Source organism: Oncorhynchus kisutch, unplaced genomic scaffold (assembly GCF_002021735.2).
Source record: "Oncorhynchus kisutch isolate 150728-3 unplaced genomic scaffold, Okis_V2 Okis01b-Okis20b_hom, whole genome shotgun sequence".
Classification (NCBI taxonomy): Eukaryota; Metazoa; Chordata; class Actinopteri; order Salmoniformes; family Salmonidae; genus Oncorhynchus; species Oncorhynchus kisutch.
Genome location: NW_022261978.1, coordinates 10,341,265 through 10,351,195, shown reverse-complemented (window position 1 = coordinate 10,351,195; position 9,931 = coordinate 10,341,265).

Below are 9,931 nucleotides of genomic sequence, written 5' to 3'. Positions count from 1 at the left end.
ATTCCCCAGTAGCTTGTGGAGGATTCCTCAGTAGCTTGTGGATGATTCCCCAGTAGCTTGTGGATGATTCCCCAGTAGCTTGTGGAGGATTCCTCAGTAGCTTGTGGAGGATTCCTCAGTAGCTTGTGGATGATTCCTCAGTAGCTTGTGGAGGATTCCCCGGTAGCTTGTGGATGATTCCCCAGTAGCTTGTGGAGGATTCCTCAGTAGCTTATGGATGATTCCCCAGTAGCTTGTGGATGATTCCCCAGTAGCTTGTGGAGGATTCCTCAGTAGCTTGTGGAGGATTCCTCAGTAGCTTGTGGAGGATTCCTCAGTAGCTTGTGGAGGATTCCTCGGTAGCTTGTGGAGGATTCCTCGGTAGCTTGTGGATGATTCCCCAGTAGCTTGTGGAGGATTCCTCAGTAGCTTATGGATGATTCCCCAGTAGCTTGTGGATGATTCCCCAGTAGCTTGTGGATGATTCCCCAGTAGCTTGTGGATGATTCCCCAGTAGCTTGTGGAGGATTCCCCAGTAGCTTGTGGAGGATTCCTCAGTAGCTTGTGGAGGATTCCTCAGTAGCTTGTGGATGATTCCCCAGTAGCTTGTGGATGATTCCCCAGTAGCTTGTGGATGATTCCCCAGTAGCTTGTGGAGGATTCCTCAGTAGCTTGTGGATGATTCCTCAGTAGCTTGTGGAGGATTCCTCAGTAACTTGTGGATGATTCCCCAGTAGCTTGTGGAGGATTCCTCAGTAGCTTGTGGAGGATTCCCCAGTAGCTTGTGGAGGATTCCTCAGTAGCTTATGGATGATTCCCCAGTAGCTTGTGGATGATTCCCCAGTAGCTTGTGGAGGATTCCCCAGTAGCTTGTGGAGGATTCCCCAGTAGCTTGTGGAGGATTCCTCAGTAGCTTGTGGAGGATTCCCCAGTAGCTTGTGGAGGATTCCTCAGTAGCTTATGGATGATTCCCCAGTAGCTTGTGGAGGATTCCCCAGTAGCTTGTGGAGGATTCCCCAGTAGCTTGTGGAGGATTCCCCAGTAGCTTGTGGAGGATTCCCCAGTAGCTTGTGGAGGATTCCCCAGTAGCTTGTGGATGATTCCCCAGTAGCTTGTGGAGGATTCCTCAGTAGCTTGTGGAGGATTCCTCAGTAGCTTGTGGAGGATTCCCCAGTAGCTTGTGGAGGATTCCTCAGTAGCTTGTGGAGGATTCCCCAGTAGCTTGTGGAGGATTTCCCAGTAGCTTGTGGATGATTCCCCAGTAGCTTGTGGAGGATTCCCCAATAGCTTCTCTTCTCTCCCTCTCTCCATCTGTCTCTCTCTATTGTCGAGAACTTTTCTGTAATTCAATATGATTTTTGTTTGTCTATCTTTTGTGTCTTTATCTACATGTTGATTTATGTTTACAACAAGCAGGAAGACATCAGAACAGGGCCGTTGTCTTGGTCGACATGTTTATCTATGTTTACAACAAGCAGGAAGACATCAGAACAGGGCCGTTGTCTTGGTCGACATGTTTATCTATGTTTACAACAAGCAGGAAGACATCAGAACAGGGCCGTTGTCTTGGTCGACATGTTTATCTATGTTTACAACAAGCAGGAAGACATCAGAACAGGGCCGTTGGGGAATAATAACAATGTACGGGATACATTTGTACTGTAGCGAATCCGTCTCTATAGTAATGCAAGGTCTCTTTCATCATCATGTGAAACGTCAACGTTACCATGGAAATGCTGGGATGTGTTTTTCTATGATGTTGATACGACACGGATTACAATCATCATCCTGAATATTAAGGCTACACTCCATGTTACACACACACAGACACTCAACCATGCAAACTGGCTGGGTTATTCTTTATTTCAGACATCACACATTATAGTCTTACTCTAATCCAGACATCGTACACACACAGACACTCAACCATGACACTCAACCATGCAAACTGGCTGGGTTATTCTTTATTTCAGACATCACACATTATAGTCTTACTCTAATCCAGACATCGTACACACACTCACTAAATCACATCCACGATCATACACATCAACCTACTCAGATCTACTAGACACAATATCTTGACTACATTTTCTAACATCCGTGGCATTGGCTCACAGGCAAACAGAACCAAACAAATGGCATTAGAACCTGTTTCTAATGACATTTGAAATCTCTATTTTTGACTGTCATAATACCTCTTATGGCAGTAACTTTACAAGCACTAATCATGGTCCATTTAGACTGAGAACAGTGTCTAGTTACAGTAAGGGCTACAATAAGTATAGCCGGTTAGAATTGTAACGGCTTAAGACATTATAGGAAAAGATCAGTCTTTATGCGGCTGAAAGAAAAGGAATATAACATATATTATTTACAGGAAACTCGATCTACATCCTGAGATGAAGCTGCGTGGGAAAAGGAAATGGGGTTGGTGAAAAATTTCTGTCATGGACAAAGGAACTCAAAAGGTGTGATGATATTAATTACCAATTAATTAAAAAAAATAATATGGACTCATTAGAAATAGTGGATATTTAGAGAATAAAAACCCCTGAAAGAATGCGATCAGCCCATTGTCTAATTGACCTTCACATAATTCTTATAGAATTTGCATGTGGACGGGGATATTGGACATTTTAATCAAAGTTTACTGGAAGAAAATTTATTATTTATTAAAATTTACATTTTAAACATTTTAATCCAATACCAATATTTACTGGATGACAATTTAATCTTAACTAAGACAAAATCATTTATAACTGAATATTTCCAGTACAATATAGGTTCAGCAAATCCCCTTATTGTTTGGGAGACCTTTAACTGTACCTTCAGAGGTCATTCAATATTCATCAATAATAAAAAAGCAGTTCCTGTCCGAAGAGACAAGACCAACAAGGGAAATCCATGAACTAATAGTACAGGTAGATGCTATAAAAACTACAGAGATACATGAACTAATAGTACAGGTAGATGCTATAAAAACTACAGAGATACATGAACTAATAGTACAGGTAGATGCTATAAAAACTACAGAGATACATGAACTAATAGTACAGGTAGATGCTATAAAAACTACAGAGATACATGAACTAATAGTACAGGAAGATGCTATAAAAACTACAGAGATACATGAACTAATAGTACAGGTAGATGCTATAAAAACTACAGAGATACATGAACTAATAGTACAGGTAGATGCTATAAAAACTACAGAGATACATGAACTAATAGTACAGGTAGATGCTATAAAAACTACAGAGATACATGAACTAATAGTACAGGTAGATGCTATAAAAACTACAGAGATACATGAACTAATAGTACAGGTAGATGCTATAAAAACTACAGAGATACATGAACTAATAGTACAGGTAGATGCTATAAAAACTACAGAGATACATGAACTAATAGTACAGGTAGATGCTATAAAAACTACAGAGATACATGAACTAATAGTACAGGTAGATGCTATAAAAACTACAGAGATACATGAACTAATAGTACAGGTAGATGCTATAAAAACTACAGAGATACATGAACTAATAGTACAGGTAGATGCTATAAAAACTACAGAGATACATGAACTAATAGTACAGGTAGATGCTATAAAAACTACAGAGATACATGAACTAATAGTACAGGTAGATGCTATAAAAACTACAGAGATACATGAACTAATAGTACAGGAAGATGCTATAAAAACTACAGAGATACATGAACTAATAGTACAGGTAGATGCTATAAAAACTACAGAGATACATTAACTAATAGTACAGGTAGATGCTATAAAAACTACAGAGATACATGAACTAATAGTACAGGTAGATGCTATAAAAACTACAGAGATACATGAACTAATAGTACAGGTAGATGCTATAAAAACTACAGAGATACATGAACTAATAGTACAGGTAGATGCTATAAAAACTACAGAGATACATGAACTAATAGTACAGGTAGATGCTATAAAAACTACAGAGATACATGAACTAATAGTACAGGTAGATGCTATACAAACTACAGAGATACATGAACTAATAGTACAGGTAGATGCTATACAAACTACAGAGATACATGAACTAATAGTACAGGTAGATGCTATAAAAACTACAGAGATACATGAACTAATAGTACAGGTAGATGCTATAAAACTACAGAGATACATGAACTAATAGTACAGGTAGATGCTATAAAAACTACAGAGATACATGAACTAATAGTACAGGTAGATGCTATAAAAACTACAGAGATACATGAACTAATAGTACAGGTAGATGCTATAAAAACTACAGAGATACATGAACTAATAGTACAGGTAGATGCTATAAAAACTACAGAGATACATGAACTAATAGTACAGGTAGATGCTATAAAAACTACAGAGATACATGAACTAATAGTACAGGTAGATGCTATAAAAACTACAGAGATACATGAACTAATACTACAGGTAGATGCTATAAAAACTACAGAGATACATGAACTAATACTACAGGTAGATGCTATAAAAACTACAGAGATACATGAACTAATAGTACAGGTAGATGCTATAAAAACTACAGAGATACATGGACTAATAGTACAGGTAGATGCTATAAAAACTACAGAGATACATGAACTAATAGTACAGGTAGATGCTATAAAAACTACAGAGATACATGAACTAATAGTACAGGTAGATGCTATAAAAACTACAGAGATACATGAACTAATAGTACAGGTAGATGCTATAAAAACTACAGAGATACATGAACTAATAGTACAGGTAGATGCTATAAAAACTACAGAGATACATGAACTAATAGTACAGGTAGATGCTATAAAACTACAGAGATACATGAACTAATAGTACAGGTAGATGCTATAAAAACTACAGAGATACATGAACTAATAGTACAGGTAGATGCTATAAAACTACAGAGATACATGAACTAATAGTACAGGTAGATGCTATAAAACTACAGAGATACATGAACTAATAGTACAGGTAGATGCTATAAAAACTACAGAGATACATGAACTAATAGTACAGGTAGATGCTATAAAAACTACAGAGATACATGAACTAATAGTACAGGTAGATGCTATAAAAACTACAGAGATACATGAACTAATAGTACAGGTAGATGCTATAAAAACTACAGAGATACATGAACTAATAGTACAGGTAGATGCTATAAAAACTACAGAGATACATGAACTAATAGTACAGGTAGATGCTATAAAAACTACAGAGATACATGAACTAATAGTACAGGTAGATGCTATAAAAACTACAGAGATACATGAACTAATAGTACAGGTAGATGCTATAAAAACTACAGAGATACATGAACTAATAGTACAGGTAGATGCTATAAAAACTACAGAGATACATGAACTAATAGTACAGGTAGATGCTATAAAAACTACAGAGATACATGAACTAATAGTACAGGTAGATGCTATAAAACTACAGAGATACATGAACTAATAGTACAGGTAGATGCTATAAAACTACAGAGATACATGAACTAATAGTACAGGTAGATGCTATAAAAACTACAGAGATACATGAACTAATAGTACAGGTAGATGCTATAAAACTACAGAGATACATGAACTAATAGTACAGGTAGATGCTATAAAAACTACAGAGATACATGAACTAATAGTACAGGTAGATGCTATAAAAACTACAGAGATACATGAACTAATAGTACAGGTAGATGCTATAAAAACTACAGAGATACATGAACTAATAGTACAGGTAGATGCTATAAAAACTACAGAGATACATGAACTAATAGTACAGGTAGATGCTATAAAAACTACAGAGATACATGAACTAATAGTACAGGTAGATGCTATAAAAACTACAGAGATACATGAACTAATAGTACAGGTAGATGCTATAAAAACTACAGAGATACATGAACTATAGTACAGGTAGATGCTATAAAAAACTACAGAGATACATGAACTAATAGTACAGGTAGATGCTATAAAACTACAGAGATACATGAACTAATAGTACAGGTAGATGCTATAAAAACTACAGAGATACATGAACTAATAGTACAGGTAGATGCTATAAAAACTACAGAGATACATGAACTAATAGTACAGGTAGATGCTATAAAAACTACAGAGATACATGAACTAATAGTACAGGTAGATGCTATAAAAACTACAGAGATACATGAACTAATAGTACAGGTAGATGCTATAAAAACTACAGAGATACATGAACTAATAGTACAGGTAGATGCTATAAAAACTACAGAGATACATGAACTAATAGTACAGGTAGATGCTATAAAAACTACAGAGATACATGAACTAATAGTACAGGTAGATGCTATAAAAACTACAGAGATACATGAACTAATAGTACAGGTAGATGCTATAAAAACTACAGAGATACATGAACTAATAGTACAGGTAGATGCTATAAAAACTACAGAGATACATGAACTAATAGTACAGGTAGATGCTATAAAACTACAGAGATACATGAACTAATAGTACAGGTAGATGCTATAAAAACTACAGAGATACATGAACTAATAGTACAGGTAGATGCTATAAAAACTACAGAGATACATGAACTAATAGTACAGGTAGATGCTATAAAAACTACAGAGATACATGAACTAATAGTACAGGTAGATGCTATAAAAACTACAGAGATACATGAACTAATAGTACAGGTAGATGCTATAAAAACTACAGAGATACATGAACTAATAGTACAGGTAGATGCTATAAAACTACAGAGATACATGAACTAATAGTACAGGTAGATGCTATAAAAACTACAGAGATACATGAACTAATAGTACAGGTAGATGCTATAAAAACTACAGAGATACATGAACTAATAGTACAGGTAGATGCTATAAAAACTACAGAGATACATGAACTAATAGTACAGGTAGATGCTATAAAAACTACAGAGATACATGAACTAATAGTACAGGTAGATGCTATAAAAACTACAGAGATACATGAACTAATAGTACAGGTAGATGCTATAAAAACTACAGAGATACATGAACTAATAGTACAGGTAGATGCTATAAAAACTACAGAGATACATGAACTAATAGTACAGGTAGATGCTATAAAAACTACAGAGATACATGAACTAATAGTACAGGTAGATGCTATAAAAACTACAGAGATACATGAACTAATAGTACAGGTAGATGCTATAAAAACTACAGAGATACATGAACTAATAGTACAGGTAGATGCTATAAAAACTACAGAGATACATGAACTAATAGTACAGGTAGATGCTATAAAAACTACAGAGATACATGAACTAATAGTACAGGTAGATGCTATAAAAACTACAGAGATACATGAACTAATAGTACAGGTAGATGCTATAAAAACTACAGAGATACATGAACTAATAGTACAGGTAGATGCTATAAAAACTACAGAGATACATGAACTAATAGTACAGGTAGATGCTATAAAAACTACAGAGATACATGAACTAATAGTACAGGTAGATGCTATAAAAACTACAGAGATACATGAACTAATAGTACAGGTAGATGCTATAAAAACTACAGAGATACATGAACTAATAGTACAGGTAGATGCTATAAAAACTACAGAGATACATGAACTAATAGTACAGGTAGATGCTATAAAAACTACAGAGATACATGAACTAATAGTACAGGTAGATGCTATAAAAACTACAGAGATACATGAACTAATAGTACAGGTAGATGCTATAAAAACTACAGAGATACATGAACTAATAGTACAGGTAGATGCTATAAAAACTACAGAGATACATGAACTAATAGTACAGGTAGATGCTATAAAAACTACAGAGATACATGAACTAATAGTACAGGTAGATGCTATAAAAACTACAGAGATACATGAACTAATAGTACAGGTAGATGCTATAAAAACTACAGAGATACATGAACTAATAGTACAGGTAGATGCTATAAAAACTACAGAGATACATGAACTAATAGTACAGGTAGATGCTATAAAAACTACAGAGATACATGAACTAATAGTACAGGTAGATGCTATAAAAACTACAGAGATACATGAACTAATAGTACAGGTAGATGCTATAAAACTACAGAGATACATGAACTAATAGTACAGGTAGATGCTATAAAAACTACAGAGATACATGAACTAATAGTACAGGTAGATGCTATAAAAACTACAGAGATACATGAACTAATAGTACAGGTAGATGCTATAAAAACTACAGAGATACATGAACTAATAGTACAGGTAGATGCTATAAAAACTACAGAGATACATGAACTAATAGTACAGGTAGATGCTATAAAAACTACAGAGATACATGAACTAATAGTACAGGTAGATGCTATAAAAACTACAGAGATACATGAACTAATAGTACAGGTAGATGCTATAAAAACTACAGAGATACATGAACTAATAGTACAGGTAGATGCTATAAAAACTACAGAGATACATGAACTAATAGTACAGGTAGATGCTATAAAAACTACAGAGATACATGAACTAATAGTACAGGTAGATGCTATAAAAACTACAGAGATACATGAACTAATAGTACAGGTAGATGCTATAAAAACTACAGAGATACATGAACTAATAGTACAGGTAGATGCTATAAAAACTACAGAGATACATGAACTAATAGTACAGGTAGATGCTATAAAAACTACAGAGATACATGAACTAATAGTACAGGTAGATGCTATAAAACTACAGAGATACATGAACTAATAGTACAGGTAGATGCTATAAAAACTACAGAGATACATGAACTAATAGTACAGGTAGATGCTATAAAAACTACAGAGATACATGAACTAATAGTACAGGTAGATGCTATAAAAACTACAGAGATACATGAACTAATAGTACAGGTAGATGCTATAAAAACTACAGAGATACATGAACTAATAGTACAGGTAGATGCTATAAAAACTACAGAGATACATGAACTAATAGTACAGGTAGATGCTATAAAAACTACAGAGATACATGAACTAATAGTACAGGTAGATGCTATAAAACTACAGAGATACATGAACTAATAGTACAGGTAGATGCTATAAAACTACAGAGATACATGAACTAATAGTACAGGTAGATGCTATAAAAACTACAGAGATACATGAACTAATAGTACAGGTAGATGCTATAAAAACTACAGAGATACATGAACTAATAGTACAGGTAGATGCTATAAAAACTACAGAGATACATGAACTAATAGTACAGGTAGATGCTATAAAAACTACAGAGATACATGAACTAATAGTACAGGTAGATGCTATAAAAACTACAGAGATACATGAACTAATAGTACAGGTAGATGCTATAAAAACTACAGAGATACATGAACTAATAGTACAGGTAGATGCTATAAAAACTACAGAGATACATGAACTAATAGTACAGGTAGATGCTATAAAAACTACAGAGATACATGAACTAATAGTACAGGTAGATGCTATAAAAACTACAGAGATACATGAACTAATAGTACAGGTAGATGCTATAAAAACTACAGAGATACATGAACTAATAGTACAGGTAGATGCTATAAAAACTACAGAGATACATGAACTAATAGTACAGGTAGATGCTATAAAAACTACAGAGATACATGAACTAATAGTACAGGTAGATGCTATAAAAACTACAGAGATACATGAACTAATAGTACAGGTAGATGCTATAAAAACTACAGAGATACATGAACTAATAGTACAGGTAGATGCTATAAAAACTACAGAGATACATGAACTAATAGTACAGGTAGATGCTATAAAAACTACAGAGATACATGAACTAATAGTACAGGTAGATGCTATAAAAACTACAGAGATACATGAACTAATAGTACAGGTAGATGCTATAAAAACTACAGAGATACATGAACTAATAGTACAGGTAGATGCTATAAAAACTACAG